This window comes from Schistocerca americana, chromosome 7, assembly GCF_021461395.2.
Source record: "Schistocerca americana isolate TAMUIC-IGC-003095 chromosome 7, iqSchAmer2.1, whole genome shotgun sequence".
NCBI lineage: Eukaryota > Metazoa > Arthropoda > Insecta > Orthoptera > Acrididae > Schistocerca > Schistocerca americana.
In genome coordinates, this window is record NC_060125.1 from 212,196,359 (window position 1) to 212,216,415 (window position 20,057).

The following is a 20,057-nucleotide window of genomic DNA, read 5'->3' on the forward strand; positions in this document are numbered from 1 at the left end:
AGAATACTAAGAGCAGTTTCCGTGATGTATGCCGGCCGGAGTGGCCGAGCGGTTCTAGGCGCTACAGTCTGGAACCGCGCGACCGCTACGGTCGCAGGTTCCAATCCTGCCTCGGGCATAGATGTGTGTGATGTCCTTAGGTTAGTTAGGTTTAAGTAGTTCTAAGTTATAGGGGACTGATGACCTTAGATGTTAAGTCCCATAGTGCTCAGAGCCATTTGAACCATTTTTGAACCGTGATGTATACCTGTTACGTATGTACCTACAGCATGTCTGTTCTCCTTTGTCTGCTGCGGTAGATGTTGTTTGCTGCCTAGACTGTCTTACAGAGTGAACTACGAACGTTCTCTTGCGGTTTTGAAGATTTCTGTGGTACCCATGTATTTGATTCGTTAACAACACTTTCAGAGAAATAACCGATGAACTTCGCCGATTTTGTGGTAGACTTCCCAGCTGTCAGGTTTCACCGTCTGTTCTTTTCTGAACTCTTTTAAATCAGCGGCTTTCCCCATTCCAATAATTATTCTACATCTACATCATACTTCGCAAGCCACCTAATGGTGTGTGGCAGAGGGTACTTTCGGTACCACTATCTGATCCCTCCAACGCTGTTCTCTCGTAAATAGTGCGTGAAAAGAATGATTGTCAGTAAGCCTCCGTACTGGCTCTAATTTGTCGAATTTTCTCCTCTTGTCAATACGCGATATGTATGTGGAGGGAAGTAAATTCCTGGAAAGTGGTGTCCCAAAATGCCAACAGTAAATCTCTCCGTGATCCACAATGCCTTTCTTGTAACGTCTGCCAGTGGAGTTTGTTTAGCATCACCGTAATGCTCTCTCGCCATCTAAACGATCCCGTGACGAAATGCGCCGCTCTTCGTTGGATTTTCTCTATCTCCTCTATCAGTCTTAGCTGTCAGAGATCGCAGATAGATGAACAATACTCAAGAATCGGGCGAACAAGCGCCTCTTAAGCCACTTATTTCGTGGATGGGTTACATTTCCTGAAGATTCTTCCGTTGAACCTGAGTCTGGTGTCTGCTTTTCACACTATCTGTTTTATGTGGTCATTCCACATAAGGTCGCTCTGGATAGTTACGCCTAGATAATTTACGGCAGACGCTGTCTCCAGTTGTTTGTCGTCAATATTGTAGCTGTACAGTAGTGGATTTCTTTTCCTATGTATTAGCACTATGTTACATTTATTTACGTTCATGGTCAACTGCCAGAGCCTGCACCATTCATCAGTTCTTTCCAGGTCGTTCTGCAAATACTTAATATCTTCTGGCGTTTCTACTTTGGTGTAGACAACTGAATCATCTGCAGATTGCCTTAACGAGCATCCGACGCTTTCTGCTAGATCATTTATATATGCTGTGTACAGCAACGGTCCTATCACACTTCCCTGTGGAACTCCGGGTATTATCATTACATCTGCCGATTTAGTTCCGTTAAGAGCGATGTGTTGAGTTCTATCCGCAAGAAAGTCTTGAATCCAATCGCAAGTCTGCTCCGATAATCTGTAAGTTCGTATTTTTTTCATTAAACGGCAGTGTGGGACGGTGTCAAATGCCTTACTGAAATCAAGGAACACGGCATCAATCCGAGCGCCGTTGTCCGCTGCGCTGAGCGAGCTGTTTCGCAGGATCTCTGTTTGCGGACTCCATGTTTAATTTTATTGAGGAGATGTTAATTTTCCAAAAAGTCATAATTCTTGAGCATAATACATGTTCCATAATTATACAACAGATTGACATCAACAATATAGGGCTTTAATTGAGTGGACCTGTCGTACGGCCTTTCTTAGAAACGGGAATGACCTACGCTTTTTTCCAGTCGTTAGGTACCTTTCGTTGCGCGACTCATCTGCGATAAATTACTGATAGAAGGGGAGCAAGTTCTTCCACGTAATTTTTATAGAATTTTATCGGTATCTCATCTGGTCCTGACGTCTTTCCACTACTACGCGATTGTAGCTGACTTTCAGTCGAAATGAAATGGCTCTGAGCACTATGGGACTTAACTTCTGGGGTCATCAGTCCCCTAGAACTTAGAACTACTTAAACCTAACTAACCTAAGGACATCATACACATCCATGCCCGAGGCAGGATTCGAACCTGCGACCGTAGCGGTCGCGCGGTTCCAGAGTGTAGCGCCTAGAACCACTCGGCCACTCCGGCCGGCCTGACTTTCAGTTCCGCGATCGGTTATCTCAATATCTGCCATTTCGACGTTCATGCGACGAGTCATTCTTATCGAATGTCATTCAAAGTGAGTGAAGCACCTAGAAGACAGAGTCGTACGTCAGATAAACATACACATAATTGGATATGTAAATGAGTAGAATGGCAAATCCTCTGTGACAAGAAGAACTGTCACAGTTGTTCATTTGCGTTTTTCGTGTATAGTGTTGTAACTATGTCTGGCAGAATATATAAGGGGTGTGAATAGCGTTAGATGCTGACTGCTAACTGTGAAAGGCGTGGAGAAACAACTTAGTCATGTAAGGCAGCATATCAGCCTTGACAGAGGTTGACAGGGTTTCCACTGCGTCCATATTTGGCCAGCTGGTCGAATCGTGCAGTACTCAGATCCATACGTTAGTTAATTTAGAAAACCAAAACTCTTAGTCGATTTCGCCATCCTCTCGCCACTACGTACACGAATTCTGCTCTTGTTAACCATCTTCTTAAACTGAGGTCCACAAGTTGCCTGTAGATAAAGCTGAGAGTTATAAGTTCAGCCACAGCGTCTTTGACCAGCTCTAGGAAGAAGCCCTACGATTCTAAAACGTCTCTTCCTCCAAACTGGCCAATACAAAGAAGTTCCCCTCTGGAAAAGAGTAGGTATCTGCTCTTGTCAAAATGTTGCTGACTCTGACGGCATCCGAGTTTCATTGGACAATCACTGTAGACCTTCCAAGTTCTCACCACCGAAAAAATCTATAACAATACAAACAATCTCATAAAAAATCTATTTCTTTCTTAGAGTGGATCAGACGGCAAAAATTCTCAGTAACTATAGGAGTGGTTTCACGTTTCGGTCAATGATAGCGACTGCGAGTACAACTCATAAGTGTTCATGCCCGCTACGAAAATAATTTTGGTGAACCAGCCCCCTTACAGAATTTAAGTATCAACTACCGCTGACCTTTGTTGAGTCCAACAGAGTCTTCTCGCTATTGTTATGTCGCATTTTCCCATCCTTCTGCAGATCCCTGTATCACAATGTAAGTTTACAGGCTGTTGTATTCCGCCTCAAGCTCTTATAGAGACATGGGACACACAGTGCCTATCCGTTCAGTGTGTACCTGGCTCAGGACTCAGTTTTCAGTGAGGAACTGTTTTATGACTCACTTGCACCTGTATTCCAGTCGAATTCTCTCTCCCACAGCCATACAGCGGACCCAGCTTACAGTAAAACATTATACATATTCTTAACTGTATAGAAATGAAATTTAGAAGTCCACTCTGCTGCACACAGGTATTTACGGTATTGCAGTGTCTGTGTTGTTAGGAAGAACGGTGCAATTTTCCTTCGAAGATGGGTGCAAGTCCGAAGGAAAAGCACTGCGGCGAATACAGCTGTTATGAACAGGTGATGCAATTTCGAATTTATCCGCAGATAATGGGTAGCGACTTTCAATTAAAAAATATCATTCCCTGTTCGTGAATTATTTACTATGTCTACGAGTACAGATTATGACGTTGGGGCGCGACATATGGAGGTTTCATTCTGACGCAGGTATCGCACGGATATCCAAAGCGTCCGCTCGCGTAAGCCGGGAGATCTGCGTTCGAGTTCCGGTTCGGCACAAAATTTTCATTGTCGTCGTTCCGTTACACTGGTGATGGTTGTTCGCATCAGCAATCTACTAGCATCGAACATAGGCCTTAAATCAAGAAAGAGATTTCTAATAATGTACGTTTGGAGCACAGCATTGTATGGTAGTTGAACATGGTCTGTGGGAAAACCGAAACAGAAAAGAATCTGAACATTTGAGATGTGGTGCTACAGACGAATGTTGAAAATTAGGTGGATTTATAAGCTAAGGAATGAGGAGGTTCTGCGCAGAAACGGAGAGGAAAGTAATATGTGGGGAAAACTGACAAGGAGAAGGGACTGGATGATAGGAGATCCGTTAAGACATCAGGGAATCACTACCATGGTACTAGAGGGAGCTGTAGAAGGCAAAACGTCTGGAGGAAGAAAGAGGCTGTAATACATCCACCAAATAATTGAGGACGTAGGTTTGCAAGTGCCACTCAGAGGCGAAGAGGTTGGCACAGGAGAGGAACTTGTAGCGGGCCGCATGAAACCAGTCACAAAACTGAAAAAAAAGCTTTTGTCAGGTTATAATCCCTCTTGCGAGAAAATTTATCGTATTTAGGCATTAGCCACATATTGCGCATTTTTCTAACTGAGTGGAGGATTTGGACTCTGTAAACTCATGTGTCTCGAAATACTGCATCTGGTAATGACTTCGCAAAGGAGGTCGAGCGCGTTGGAAAAGGATCGCGGGACCCGTGATGGCGAGGGAAGCTGTGTGACAGAAGAGTGTAAAGGGGCTAATCTTAGTCCTGAAGAACATAATGTGTCAAACTTCAGAATCCATTCCTTAGAATGATTAAGGGAATATATTATCTTGTTATAGATATCGTTATCAAGTTAGTAACATTTTTGTCGTTCTCTGTAAATCGGAAGAAACAAGGCACTGTTTTCAAGATTGCTTGGTAATTGGTTTTTCAGATTATTTACTCCTTGTGTAAAGGTTCGTAAGCTGAAATGGTCAGCAATGTTTTGTTCTGTAAGGGTGATGTACGTGAGGTGCGCTCAATGAGTATTAGGCGGTGACTTTCGGCACTGATCCAGAATGTGTTGATTAACAAATATTTTTACCGCGTGCATCACGTTGTCGATCCCCTTACTGATTACATGTGAAAGTGCATCCTGTAGCCCCTGCTTTCTATACGCAGCTGTTAGAAGAGGAGGGGATGGCTACTACTGTTCAGGGCATTAATAAAGAGGGTCGCTCACACGTTTGCTTTCGGGAAAGCGTACCACAAGGAGCGGCTTAGGCCATATCGTCCATGACGTAATTGACATTGCTCAGGGAGAGCCAGACGTGAGCTGGCTAGGGTAGTCGGGGGCCTTGCATATGACAGCACTATCATTTTTAATGATGTCGCTCACATGAAGGGGCGTTGTTTCCGTTGTGGGGACTGGAGAATTTTGCCCGTTCGTGCCCTCTAAAACTTAAATCAGTGCAGAACAGCTGACACCAGATGTTAAACAGACGCCTTGGTTCTTCCTCTACGCCTAGCACCTGTAGTCATCTGATTGTAGGTTGTTTGAATCCTTCCCCTTATGCTTTTGTAAGAAAATTCATGAGCCGGCGTGCGGTCTTTTGGTCTCTGTTAGCTCAGTATCTTCCATCTATGAGGGCTGTCTTAGACACCTTACCATTTGAGAATTTCCTACATTAGTACCCATGCTTACCAGGTGCCACACTGTTAGTAGGCAGCAGCTTGCCATAATGGATTCGTTGCGCATTTGTTGTGGGGTAAGCAATTTTTCATGCCTATTCAGGTCACAGTCATTAAGGGTTTGAGTACTGATTTTCCCCTGGGCTATGACCTTATTACAAAGACCAGACTGGTCTTGGATTATGGGAAAGGACGCTTTTATTCTAAATTTTCCCCATTGGTGAGATTCCCCTTTTGTCAGATTGCTTATTTAGTCTGGAGCCTGTTCAGCTAGTGCAGGGTACAGGGAGTTTGATTTGGGGCATCAGTCAGTGGAGGGAGCCCAGCAAGTGTGGCCAGTGTTGTGACAATTCTCTCATGTTCTTAGTAACAAATTGGGAACGACAATAAAATTGAATATCGTATTCATTTGACACATTAGATTCCTGTAATGAAATCGCCCTACTGCCTGACGCCTCCAAAAACGTAGACGCTCCGTCAGGAAGCAGAGAAGATGTTGACCAAAGAGTTATCCGGACGTCCATTTCACCCTACACTTCTCGCAATTTTGCTGTGAAAAACACAATGGGGGACTTAGACCAATCGTTGACCACCATACCTTGAACAACAAGGTCGTTCTGGAATAGGATCCCCGATCTACACTATTGTTTTACGTAGATTACTAGGGCGAAGTATTTTCCTGACCTGGACCTCAACCAAACTTGTTATCAAATTCCCTGGCGGAGGAATAAAAAACTGCGATGGCATTTGTTACAGATTGGAACTTGTACGAATTCAGTCATTTCCCTTTCGGGTTGTCCACCGAAGCAGCGGTTCTCTTCCTTGCTCGATTCTCTTTTGGGTGATATCAAGTTCCAGTTGGTTTACAGCTATTTGCACGAGGCCATTCACAACAATTAGACTACCTCCACCAGATGTTGGCAAAGTTCAGAGAATAGGGCTTCACTGTTAATCAGTCAAACATTTCGTGTGGTCCGAGATTTCATTTTGAGTCATTTCAAAGTCGACTATACCCGAACTTGACTTATTCAAAATTTTCATCATCGTAGAACTGAAAAGGGAGTAGCTCAGATTGTCGGTAGAATAAACTTTTTTCGAAAGTTCATTCCCAAATTCCCCTAGCTGGCAGCCCCTGTTGAACATGTCATTGCTGATACACTAAGCATTATATTTGAATCTGGGGATGAATAGAATGGTTTTCCACGGATGAGTGATCAGGAAGGTAATGTTGATGTCATCTGGATTGAGGTGCCTGAGTTATTTAGTGATTTTGTTCAGTAACAACATTCAGAGCCAGAATTCTTCCAGATCAAACAGCATCTTCAGACTAGAGAGGTACTGTATAAGTATCCACTTAAAAAGGGCATTTCGTGTTTACAGACAAAGCGCGACAGGCAGTGGAGAAAACCTGGAATTGTGTTCCCGCTATCTTTAGATACTACCATCAGTCTTTTTTGGGAGGGCATTTAGATATACACTACCGCTCATTAACTTCAATACACCCAAAAAATGACATGTAGTTCCCTGTAGATAAGGTGTAATACCGTGGCTACGGTTGAAGAAGCAAAGGAATAGTACAACAGTTGTACACATGTCATGATTTTTGCTTGTGGTCATCAAGATACAATAGTACCCAACAAACAAAGTTGTTTAAATAAACGCTATGTATCTATATGATATGTTTGTTTACTTACTTGACGACGGACGCCGCATTTGGTGCACCTCTGTTGTTCCCTGTGGTGATGCTATGATACATAACATGTTGTTCCTGCACGTCAGTTCCTTCGTTTCATTGAAGTGTGTACATCGTTAGTAATGCTTCACAAGTGGAAATATCCATATGAAAACGTGCTGCAATTGTAGCACTTAACGAAGCAGGTTTATGTATTCGCCAAATTGCGAAACAGTGTAGTGTGTCTACAGGGGGAGTGTAATACACCCTCAAGACAACAGGACATAACACGACCAGGACGACCTCGTCAAACAACTAAAAGTCTATTATAAATATACCAGAGTTACCAGTAAGAGAAACAGATTCAAAACAGCACCGCAAATTCGTGCAGAATTGGTAGAAATGAACACGATAACAATATCTGTTGCAACAGTAAAAATGAGACTGACTGGAGCCGACTCGAAAGGATGTATCACAGCAAAAAAAAAAAAAACCTTCTAAGGCCCATAAATAAACAGAAGAGACTTGAATGGACTAGAAAACATCGTATTTTGGACATCGGAAGAGTGGACGAAGGTGTTATTCATCGATGATCGAAGTTCGATATGTTTGAAACCAGAAGGAGAATATTTGTTCGCAGATTTGTTTGGGAAAGGGTAGCCCAGTAGTGTGTTCTACCAACAGTTAATACGGTGGAGGTTCCACTACGGTTTGGGGAGGTTTTGCCGGAGATACAGTTGGCGACACTGTGAAAGTAGAAGGATGTCTGGATCAGAAGCAGTACCACCGCATATTTCAGTATCATGCAATACGAAGTGGACTGCGCTTAATAGGGAAAGGGTTCACCTTACAGCAGGATAATGACCCAGAACATGTTGTCATACTGTACGAACTACATTGCATCGAAGGCAAAACAGAAAGTACTGAATGATATGGTAAGGCCGTCCTAAAGCCTAAATTGTAATCCCATTGAAATGGTCTGGGATGAAGTGGACAGACGTATCTGGGAAGTTAATGTATCCACCAAGGAACATCTCTGGAATATTGTAAAGGATATGTGAAATCGTACAGATTCACTAACCTACAAAAATTGACTGACCGCATGCCTCGAGTTTGTGAGGCAGTTATTAAATCCAAAGGAAGATACTTCAATGGAAGTAAAATATAATGACTGTGATTGTATTATATATGTAGAAGTTAATATAGTTATATTTTGTGAGAAATAACGTTTGATCTGTCTTGTAAATCTGAAATACCAGGATGTATTGAATGGCTCTGAGCACTATGGGACTTAACATCTATGGTCATCAGTCCCCTAGAACTTAGAACTACTTAAACCTAACTAACCTAAGGACAGCACACAACACCCAGCCAACACGAGGCAGAGAAAATCCCTGACCCCGCCGGGAATCGAACCCGCGAACCCGGGCGTGGGAAGCGAGAACGCTACCGCACGACCACGAGATGCGGGCAGGATGTATTGAAATTAATGAGTGGTAGTGTATACTGGATGGCCCTAAACTATACGTCAAAAATATAACTTCACGTAGAGGGGACCGAAGTAAGCAGATGTCGTATAGGAATGTGTGTGCGGCAATGCCGTCTTGCGCCGGTAGAGAACGCTGATGACTGCAGCGTATAAAAGAGCTTCGCTAGCTGGATTCATCTTTTCCCGCACAGATCTCGGGCAGCATGCACCATTTCACAAATGCGGAACTGGACGACATGCATTTCATGTATGGGTCGGCACAAGGAACTGGATTAGCTGCTTAATGCATGTGCAGGGAGCGAGCTCCGGGTAGGAATCAATTGGATCGCCGAACATTCGAGCGTCTTCATACGGAGTTGTGAACGAGTGGATCGTTTTATGCTTCCAGGTGTGGAACTGACATTGTAAGATATCGCAGAACTCCTGAAGTGGAAGAAAAAATGCTAAGCACAGAAGAGGATAATGCTTCGACAAGATCTAGAGTCCCTATACGTGCTTTGGGTGTGAGCTGTCAAAGTGTTTTGAGTACTTTAAATGAAGACGGAATGCATCCATAACATTTGTAGAGAGTTCAAGCAATGACTCCTGACAATTATCTTCCGCGTCTCAACTTTGCTCGTTGGTACTTACAGCAGACTGCTCCCAATGAAACCTTCCCTGCAGATGCTTTATTTACTGATGAGGCTACCTTCAGGCGATCAGGTATGTTGAAAATCCGTAATTCTCGCCTGTGGGCTCATGGTAACCCACATCGCACAATAGCGCACGCTTACCAAGAAAGGTTTTCCATTAATGTTTGGGCAGACATTGTGTACATTAACGGCTACGAAGTAAAATTACCAAATATGCAGCAACCTGTCGCAAAATCATATTTTATTTATTCACTTTTGCAAATCTATTTCAACTGATTAACAGCCATCATCGGTGCTTTCAACCAGTATGTGACTTTACGTTTGATCTCTGCTTAAGAGCCGGCCGGAGTGACCGAGCGATTCTAGGCGTTGCAGTCTGGAACCGCGCGACCGCTGCGGTCGCAGGTTCGAATCCTGCCTCGGGCATGGATGTGTGTGATGTCCCTAGGTTAGTTAGTTTAAGTAGTTCTAAGTTCGAGGGGACTGATGACCACAGAAGTTAAGTCCCATAGTGGTCAGAGCCATTTGAACCATCTGCTTAAGACTGTATTTCTACTCAGGGCACATACTGCTTAAAAGCACCGATGATGGCTGTTAATGAGTTGAAATCGATTTGCAAAAGTGCATAAATAAAATATGATTTTGCGACTGGTTGCTGCATATTTGGTAATTTTGTGGTTTACGGTCGTTGAACGACTTGGGAACCACATGGAGCCCACCATTCGTCTACCAAGTAGTTAAACTGGCCACACTTACATCTTCCAACGATAGGCCTTACGTGAAATTTTGCGCGATGCCCCACCAGCTGTCTGCAGACGAATGTAGTTCCAGCACCACGGAGCCCCAGTTTACTTCAGTCGAAACGACAAGAATCACTTGAAAGCTGTCTACGGCCAGCAGTAGACTGGACGGGGCGGTCTAGTTTCCTGGCCACTGCGTTCTTTCCATTTAACCTGCGTGGATTTTTTCTTGCGAGGTCATATGAAAAGCCTGGTGTATGAGAGTCACGTCACTTCTGAAGAAGGTCTGGTGGCCCTCGTGTCTGTTGCTGCTGGACATGAGATCGACATGCCTGACGTCTTTTCTAATGAACGCCGATCCATGGGCCGTCGCTGTGAGTCGTGTATCGTTGTTGGTGGCCGCTCTTTCGAGCACCTTTTAACCTGTTAATAAATTTCTGATGTCATTGTCTTTAAATGCCTTTTCAGTTTCTTGTGATTCACACTGCTGTATTGTGTCAACCCGCACACACATTCCCGTACGAAATCTGCTTATTCATGTCCCATCTATCTGCCTTTATATTTGTGCCGCATAGCTTAGGACCACTGTACAAAACCTTTCACAAAGTTAAACAGCATGTGACGTGCTCCTTCCTTTAGAGGGGTGTTAGGGCAGTGCCGTAATGTAAACGGGTGAAGCCTAGTTTGGGTCGTAAGGGAGGGCTGTCGCAGTCCACCAGTTCCGAACGCCGTACGGAACGCCTTTTTATCGAATATGTGGTTCCCCTTCCCCTGGATCACGTTGGTTATCGTTACATTTTTGTTGCTGTCGGTTATTTCCGAGCGGCCGAGTGATTGCGGGGCATAGACTAGACACCTGAGTAACATAATTTCTCTTTTTGCCCTCCTGGTACTCTTGTTAGTGATAATGCCCCAGCATTCGTCTCTCGATAGTTGAGCCGGTTTTATTTTGGGCATAGCTTACATTAGGTAACTATCACTCCTTAATAAGCCCAAACGCGGAAACGGTTAGTAGAAATCTAAAAGCTGAGCTTATAACTTTTCCCTCGGAGACGCAATCGAAGTGGGATCGCTCCCTCCCATGATCGAATTTTGTCTCCAGTCCCGCGAGGTCCTTCATGTTTACCCATCGCGTAATTTCGCCATTTTCCAACCTCTGAGAAACAGCTGCTTAACCTCTAGTGGAGATTATTCCTGCGGCAATTAGAGTAAATTGCCGGGAGCATATATCCCTAAGGTCTACCAAAGTGAACGGCGCGCTACAACCGTAGGCATCGGCCAAATGCTCCATAATAAGGAACGAAAGATATCGAGCCATGCTTTGTGGGTCCGTGACGTGATCTCGAGGTCCCCAACCTGGTCACAATACGAGTTAAGGATGATGCTTCCGGCAGCAAATTCTCACAAATGTATGTGCTTTCTTTATTATCTCCCCTCCCTTAGTTTAGTTTATTGGAGGTGGGAGGGGACTGTGGGGGTGGTTGGAGACTGAGTCACCTGGTGAGGTCTATATCTCGTACCCAGCAGACTTGAGCACCATCTTTCGGTATACCGCTTTCTGGAGGCGGAACGGTGGATGTAACAGTCGGGCCGTGAGTTGAAGGGTGTCTGTTGAGGGGTGTCTTGGGGAGGACGGATACGAGGCGAAGTGTATTTTATTTGTTTTGGGTTAGCGTGGCCAGCTATCCCGGTGTGCGCATGTGCCAGCAGCGGGCCAAGTGTGTTGACGCTGAGGGTATGAGGCAGTTAATGTGGCGTGTCAGCCGTTACTAGGGTACTCCGGGCGGACCGTTTAATGACTAGTGTTTGGTCGTAGATAGAGCATGAGATTTGCCGCTACATGTTTTAATGATGAGCGTTCTTTTACATTTCTGTGAAACTCTTTCCAGGCGGTGGCTCTTGTTTGTGCTGCGCCGGTTTCGTGATTATTGACCGCTAGCATGTGTTTTGCGGCCCGTTTTTTGGTAATGTAATTTTACGATACCATCTTGAGTTACGCCTGTTCGACTGTCTCATTCGCAGACAAACCACTGAATCTATTATGGCTAATCAAATGTCTCAGGTACATCATTTTAGGTTAAGACTTTTTAGTGCTATTGTTGTTTAATGTCTTTTTTTTTTTTTTTTTTTTTTTTTAGATTGATGTTGGCGTTTTCATGCTGTTAACTTTCTTATTGCCGCTTCTGCAGCACCCTTGATTACATCGTCTTTTGAGATGGGCCGGTGAACTGTTGTTTAATCTTTATTCAACATAGGTCTTATGTATGTTGTAGGCGGAGCCACTGTCGACTTCATGCCTTGTTGCCACGGGTCGTGTGCCCAACGTCTACTTCGGACTGTAATGTGACGTGTTCGGGCTAGCACCCTGATCTCACAATGGACTTGTCCCTCACAATTTACTAATTATGGTCGAAGGAACCTCTTTGAGTTAATTGTCTGGCCTAAAATTTTTGAAGCATAAAGATCTTCAATATGTCACTGTTTTTTCTTAAAATAATTTAATGTCTCAAGGTAGTAAACCACATTTGTAATCCCTTTGGTGTATAAAGCAAACTTTGGATTATCAATGTTGGTGAACTTTTCCTAATGTTACGCTGTGTTAGCAAGTAAAATTTAATTATGGCAGCTAGTGAATGGATTATTGGCAAAAGAAAGGAACTTACGAATATTTGTAATATATTGTCAGCTGTATTGTGCTAGTAAATTTTGACAAGCTATTATTTAAGAGAATCAAACGATGTTGAGCTTGTTACCCATTCCTTCCACTAGGACCTATTTATTGTCTCTTCTCATTAACACCTTTGTTAGGCCGTATCACCGCCAACAACCCACTTGTTTGTGACGAAGATGCGACTGCTTGGCTGAAGTGCTTTTAGATGATTGAGGTTCTGTGGCGTCCCGCTAACTGTCCGTCAGACTTTAAAGGGCACGATGCTTTCTGAGCCATGAAAACATTTCAGTTAAGTTATCGATGACTCGTTTTTGAGAAAATCCCACATACTGATTGTGGCTTAAGAGTCTGCTCTTGCCCTGCGTGACTGGCGCTATCTGTCTTTTCAAGTCCCGTAATTTTTCAGTAGGTGAACGGTAAGTTTTCTAAAAATGTAATTGATTATGCTCCTCAGTTACAAAGTGTAGTAATACCTTACATATGACCACATTGCACGTACCAGTTTCTAAAAATGTATAGAGCGAAGGATTATCTGGAATTAAATCAGGCCTGCCCAAGTGCCTGCTCAGCGATCCCACTTCCCCCACCACTGCACTACTCCAAGCAGGTGTTAGGTACACGGCTATATGCCGTAGGTTACACACTCGGGAGACAGCAAGATGCGCTCGTCACACTGCATTTACTTCTAAGAGGTGAATATTGCAGTATAGCGTTATTAGTAGGAATTTATCAACTGTTTTTATTTTCTTGCCAATGCAGTAAATTTTACTGCTTGATTAAGTATGTACCTTAGATAGTACTAATATGTTGAGCAGAAAAAGGTTTATTTACAGATGTTGAACATTTTGGTGTGACATTTACATTTTTATACACATTCCGATTTTAGGACATATAATATACAAGGAACTATGGTTCCAGATAGAGACGAACACAAGGAGTTCAGCAAATTACAATGTGTTAGACCCTACCTTTACGGGACTTTGTCGATTTCAATAACGAAAAAAACCATCGCACACATAGGTTCAACGAATAAATACGTTTAGCGGCTTGTCGGGGGAATCACGGAGTGACATATTTTACGAAATAATAGAAAATTTGCGTTACCTCTCGTTTCGGTCAGAGATTACGTAGCAGTCCAGAGAAATCGATGGTAAGGAATATGAATATTTACTAATACTGACATAGCTCCCTGGTCACTAAAGAATAATGTGAATCTAACTATGGTAGAGTACAGTCTTTTTATAGCAAATTAGTGCTATGACTTTCAGTACTAAGAATTATTATGTGTGAAATCATAACTGTTGTGTTGGCAGAAGAGCCAACACCGTGTTATTAGTGGAGGCCGAAATGCACGCGTTTTAGCTCACCCAGGCTGGCGTGAGGAGGGAAGAACTATACTGACGGGAGGTCTGGAACATGACAAGGAAATAGAATTCAGAAAGAGGACGTAATTAGTTTGATACTTTAATCCATTAATGATGAACGTCGCTCTTGACGGTACATGATTCATAATATTATCTGTTCAGAATACATTCGTAGTAACTGAATATGGCGCCTTGCTAGGTCGTAGCAAATGACGTAGCTGAAGGCTATGCTAAACTGTCGTCTCTGCAAATGAGAGCCTATGTAGTCAGTGAACCATCGCTAGCAAAGTCGACCGTACAACTGGGACGAGTGCTAGGGAGTCTCTCTCGACTAGACCTGCCGTGTGGCGGCGCTCGGTCTGCAATCACTGATAGTGGCGACACGCGGTTCCGACGTATACTATCGGACCGCGGCCGATTTAAAGGCTACCACCTAGCAAGTGTGGTGTCTGGCGGTGACACCACATTCCTCCCCCGCAAATCAGCGGATGGTTGTGGTATAAGGCCTCCGCCCGCCGTGGGGAGGACTCCATGATTAAGTATGCGACGAGGTGGGGAGCCTAACAACAGGCGAGGCTGTGCCACCCGCACCCTGCCATTCGGACCGCGGGGAGCTAGGGAACGCCTGAGAACCTGCTCCAGGGTGCACGCCAACATGCGGTGTATGCGCCCGTAGAGACAGGAAGGGTCGAAGGGTCAACCTCCATCGGGCCGGGGCACCCGACGGGCGAAGACGACATATGGTCCGGAGCGGGCAAGAGTTCCATGTCGGAGGACGCCCCGGGGAGCGATCTGCGGCGCGTGACTCAGTAGGGCGCCCGGCTGCTGCAGCGACGCGCCTTCTGCGGGCGTCACCACCGGGAGAACAGGCGGCGGCGGCGCGGCGACATGGGGCAAAATGGAAGGCAGCGTCGGTGACACCTGGGGCTGAGGCGAGCCAGTAGATGGGGCCCCGGGGCGCTGACCAGACGGCACCGTCGCTGAAAGCAGACGGGGAGCGGCGGATCCCGTGCGACGACAGAGGCGCAGCTGATTGAGATGCCGCCGCACCTCACCAGAGGCCCCCAAAACCAGATACATAGCGCGTCCGAGGCAGCGAAGAACCTCGATAGTGGCGATAGTAGACAACGTCGCCTGGGGCAAAAGCTGGTGTCTGCCGTTGCACGGGAACCGGATGCGGCGGATGTAGCAAAGACATCAAGGTTCGATGATGGCAAGCATGGAGCAACTCAGCCGGCGAGCGACCGTCTCAGGGCTGAGAGCGATACGAGAACAAAAAGAGCACTAACGCGTCCTCCTGAGAATGCGACACTTTCAACTTCAACATCGGTGACTTGAAAGTCCTGACCAATCGTTCAGCGGCACCGTTTGACTGTGGCGAAAACGGCGCGGACGTCAGATGTTGAATACCTCTGGCCTTGCAGAATGACTGAAATTCTGCGGACATGAATTGTGGGCCATTATCGGAAACAATTATCTATGGAAGACCTCCAATGCGAAAGATAGCAGATAACGCTTGGATGGTGGCAGATGATGTTGTGGAAGACATCCGGACAACAAAAGGAAAATTACTGAATGAATCTATCACAACCAGCCATCGAGCATTCCAGAATGGACCAGCAAAATCGATGTGTAAGCGTTGCTAAGGGAAAGTGGCTTTTGGCCATGCAAAGAATTTCTGCGGCGGTGCTGATTGTTGTTCGGCACACACCATGCAAGAAGAGCACATATTCGTAATCGCGGCATCGATTCCGAACCAAGTACAGTGCTGACGAGCAAGTTGTTTCGTTCTCACTATACCCCGATGTCCTTGGTGCAGTATCTTTAAGACAGAGGACTGTAACGAACGTGGTACCACGACCCTGGACTGATCATTATCAGAACGCAACAGCAAAACACCACACCGAACAAAAAGTCTCTCCTTGTGAGCAAAAAATCGGCGAACCAACGAGTCCCCGGTCCGTGACTTTGACAAGGGCCATTGCGTAGCAACAAAACGCAGAACGGTAGCAAGGACAGGGTCGGCAGTTGTGGCTGTAGCTACACGACGAAAAACAATCGGAAACGATTCGACCACGTCATCGGTTTCCGAATCAATGAACATGCAAGCAAGTTCGGAGGAATCGAATGCCCTATCCTCAGCAATAGGCAAACGGGACAACGCATCGGCGTTTACGTGCTTAGCAGTGGACCGATACAAGATATCGTAGCGGTACTGTGAGAGGAAAATAGACCAGCGAATGAATTTCTGCGCTGTACGTGGAGGTACAGGCTTGATCGGATGAAAAAGCGGTGTCAAAGGTTTGTGGTCTGTGATGATGGTAAAGGGACGACCATACAAAAAGTCATGAAACTTTGTAACACCAAATACGAGAGCCAATGCTTCTTTCTCGATCTGTGAATAATTTCTTTGCACAGACGAGAGCAATTTAGACGCAAAGGCAATAGGGCGATCGTGCGAGTCATCTTTGTGCCCAAGCACAGCACCGATCCCGAAATCCGATGCATCCACCATCAACAAAAGGGGCTTCCGGGGATCGAATGGCGTAAGGCAAGTATTGGAAAGCAACGCCGATGTCAACCGGCGAAAGGCGCGTTCGCATTCCGTCGTCCAGACGAACGGAACACCTTTACGGCGTAAGCGATGAAGCGGAGCTGAAATGGAAGAGGCATGCGGCACATATCGGCGACAACAGTTGATTTTTCCCAGCACACTCTGTAGCTGCTTCAAATTCTGCGGAGAAGGCAAGTCTTGTATGGCACGGAGGTGCGTGGGACTGGGATGTGCCTTGGGCATTGAGTAAATGGCCCAGGTATGGCAAGTCAAGAGCAAAAAACACACATTTGTCCTTCCGTAAGCGAAGACCATTATGTCGCAAGACCTGAAATATTGTTCTGAGATTGGCTAAATGTTCTTCTTCCGTCTTTCCGGACATCACAATATCGTCCAGATAGTTCGCTGCAGTAGGGACCGACGCACAAACAGTTTGTAGATATTGCTGAAACAATGCAGGGGCGGATGCACACCCGAATGGCAGTCGTTTGAATTGATAGAAACCAAGATGCGTGTTAACCACCAAAACGTGCTGGATTCTTCGTCCACCGGTATTTGCAAGTACGCATCTGCTACGTCCAACTTCGAAAAATATTTGCCTGGGCATAGTTTGTCAAAAAGATCTTCCGGGCGGGGTAAAGGCAAAGTTGCAATCACTAGTTGTGGATTCACGGTTGCCTTGAAGTCCACAAAAAGTCTCAATTTTCCAGAAGGTTTTGGCAAAATTACTAAGGGTGATGCCCAGAGAGAAGCCCGCACACGTTCAATTACACCTTGTGATTCCAAACCGTGTAATGTTTCAGCAACCTCATCAAGCAATCTGCCCCTGGAAATGTCTTACAATTTAAAACCTGGTGAAGAGATTGATAGAGCACTGAAAGACCTGAGTCGAAACAAGGCCCCGGGAGTAGACAACATTCCATTAAAACTACTGACGGCCTTGGGAGAGCCTGTCCTTACAAAACTCTACCATCTGCTGAGCAAGATGTATGAGGCAGTTGAAATACCCTCAGACTTCAAGAAGAATATAATAATTCCAATCTCAGAGAAAGCAGGTGTTGACAGATGTGAAAATTACCACAGTTTAATAAGTCACAGCTGCAAAATACTAACGCGAATTCTTTACAGACGAATGGAAAAACTAGTAGAAGCCGACCTTGGGGAAGATCAATTTGGATTCCGTAGAAATATTGGAACACGTGAGGCAATACTGACCCTACGGCTTATCTTAGAAGCTAGATTAAGGAAAGGCAAACCTACGTTTCTAGCATTTGTAGACTTAGAGAAAGCTTTTCACAATGTTGACTGGATTAATCTCTTTCAAATTTTGAAGGTGGCAGGGGTAAAGTATAGGGAGCGAAAGGCTATTTACAATTTGTATAGAAACCAAATGGCAGTTATAAGGGTTGAGGGGCATGAAAGGGAAGCAGTGGTCGGGAAGGGAGTGAGACAGGGTTGTAGCCTCTCCCCGATGTTATTCAATCTGTATATTGAGCATGCAGTGAAGGAAACAAAAGAAAAATTCGGAGTAGGTATTAAAATCCATGGAGAAGAAATAAAAACTTTCAGGTTCGCAGATGACATTGTAATTCTGTCAGATACAGCAAAGGACTTGGAAGAGCAGTTGAACGGAATGGATAGTGTCTTGATGGGAGGATATAAGATGAAAATCAACAATAGCAAAACGAGGATAATGGAATGTAGTCGAATGAAGTCGAGTGATGCTGAGAGAATTAGATTAGGAAATGAGACACTTCAAATACTAAAAGAGTTTTGCTATCTGGGGAGCAAAATAACTGATGATGGTAAAAGTAGAGAGGACTTAAAATGTAGACTGGTAATGGCATGGAAAGCATTTCTGAAGAAGAGAAATTTGTTAACATCGAGTATAGATTTAAATGTCAGGAAGTCGTTTCTGAAAGTCTTTGTATGGAGTGTAGCCATGTATGAAAGTGAAACATAAACGATAAATAGTTTGGACAAGAAGAGAATACAAACTATGAAATGTGGTGCTACAGAAGAATGCTGAAGATTAGATGGGTAGATCATATAACTAATGAGGATGTGTTGAATAGGATTGGGGAGAAGAGAAGTTTGTGGCACAACTTGACTAGAAGAAGGGATCGGTTGGTAGGACATGTTCTGAGGCATCAAGGGATCACCATTTTGGGATTGGAGGGCACTGTGGAGGGTAAAAATCGTAGAGGGAGACCAGAAGTTGAATACACCAAGCAGATTCAGAAGGATGTAGGTTGCAGTAGGTACTGGGAGATGAAAAAGCTTGCACAGGATAGAGTAGCATGGAGAGCTGCATCAAACCAGTCTCAGGACTGAAGACCACAACAACAACATCAAGCAATGTGTGGGGAACTTTGTGCGGTCTGAAAAATTTCGGTTGCGCGTTTACTTTCAGTTCCAATTGTGCTTTATAGTTCTTAGTGCAACCGAGGCCCAGTGCAAAAATGTCTACAAATTCTTCACATAGACGAGGGGAACACTGTCTGAAGGCACAGTCTGGTTCACTGATAGGACCTGATTTACTATAGTTAAACAACTGAAATAAATCGAAACCAAACAAGTTCACTGCAGAAGAAGAACAAAGGACGTAAAATGACACAAGTTTTGTTTGTAGGTTTTATGTTGCAAGAAGGCTGCACTGTCCTAACACAGGGATCTCTTGACCTTAATACCTAGTTAACGTAACATTTGCAGCACGCAACGGAGGTGTGCCCAGCAGTTTGCAAGTGTCGGGATTGATCAGTGAAACTGCAGCCCCGGTATCGAGCTGGAATGGTATCACTTTGCCATTTATGTCCAAGTCTACAATTAGTTTATTGGCCTGCTGACGACAAGAGCTAGTGCCTTGTGCAACGTGAACTGACACTGGTACAAAATCACTTTCGACTTGACGGGAGTTCCGCCGATGTTGACGAACACTATTTGTGGGATGAACACAGTCACTGTTAGAGAGAGTGGCACTGAGCGGAGTGAAATGAACGACATGAATTACCATGGGCGAAGTTTCGCGAGCCTGAGTATCCTTGATTCAATTCCGATTTCGGCCCGAAGCAAAGGGCCTGGAAAGGTTTTGAGTTTCCGATCTGAGCTTTTTCTGGCAAACACTCTGAACATGTCCTTTTTTATCACAGTAAAAGCAAATAGCTTGGCGTGATGTGCAATTTTCACACGAATGTTCAGTTGCGTACTGCGGGCATGATTTGAGCACTGCATTTGCTTGCTGGCGCAGCACACGTGGCTGAAAGCCTCGCGGCAGCGGCGCAGCCAGGCGCGAGGGCTGTTTATTGTTCCATGGAGCTCGTCCGGCGGGCTGGTTAACCTGACACACGGCTGGCGAAGTTTCAAACGATTCCTGAGCAAAGTCAAGTGTGTCCTGCCGATCCAATATGTCCATCACTTGTTGAAGGGAGGGACTGAGTAGTTTCAAAATC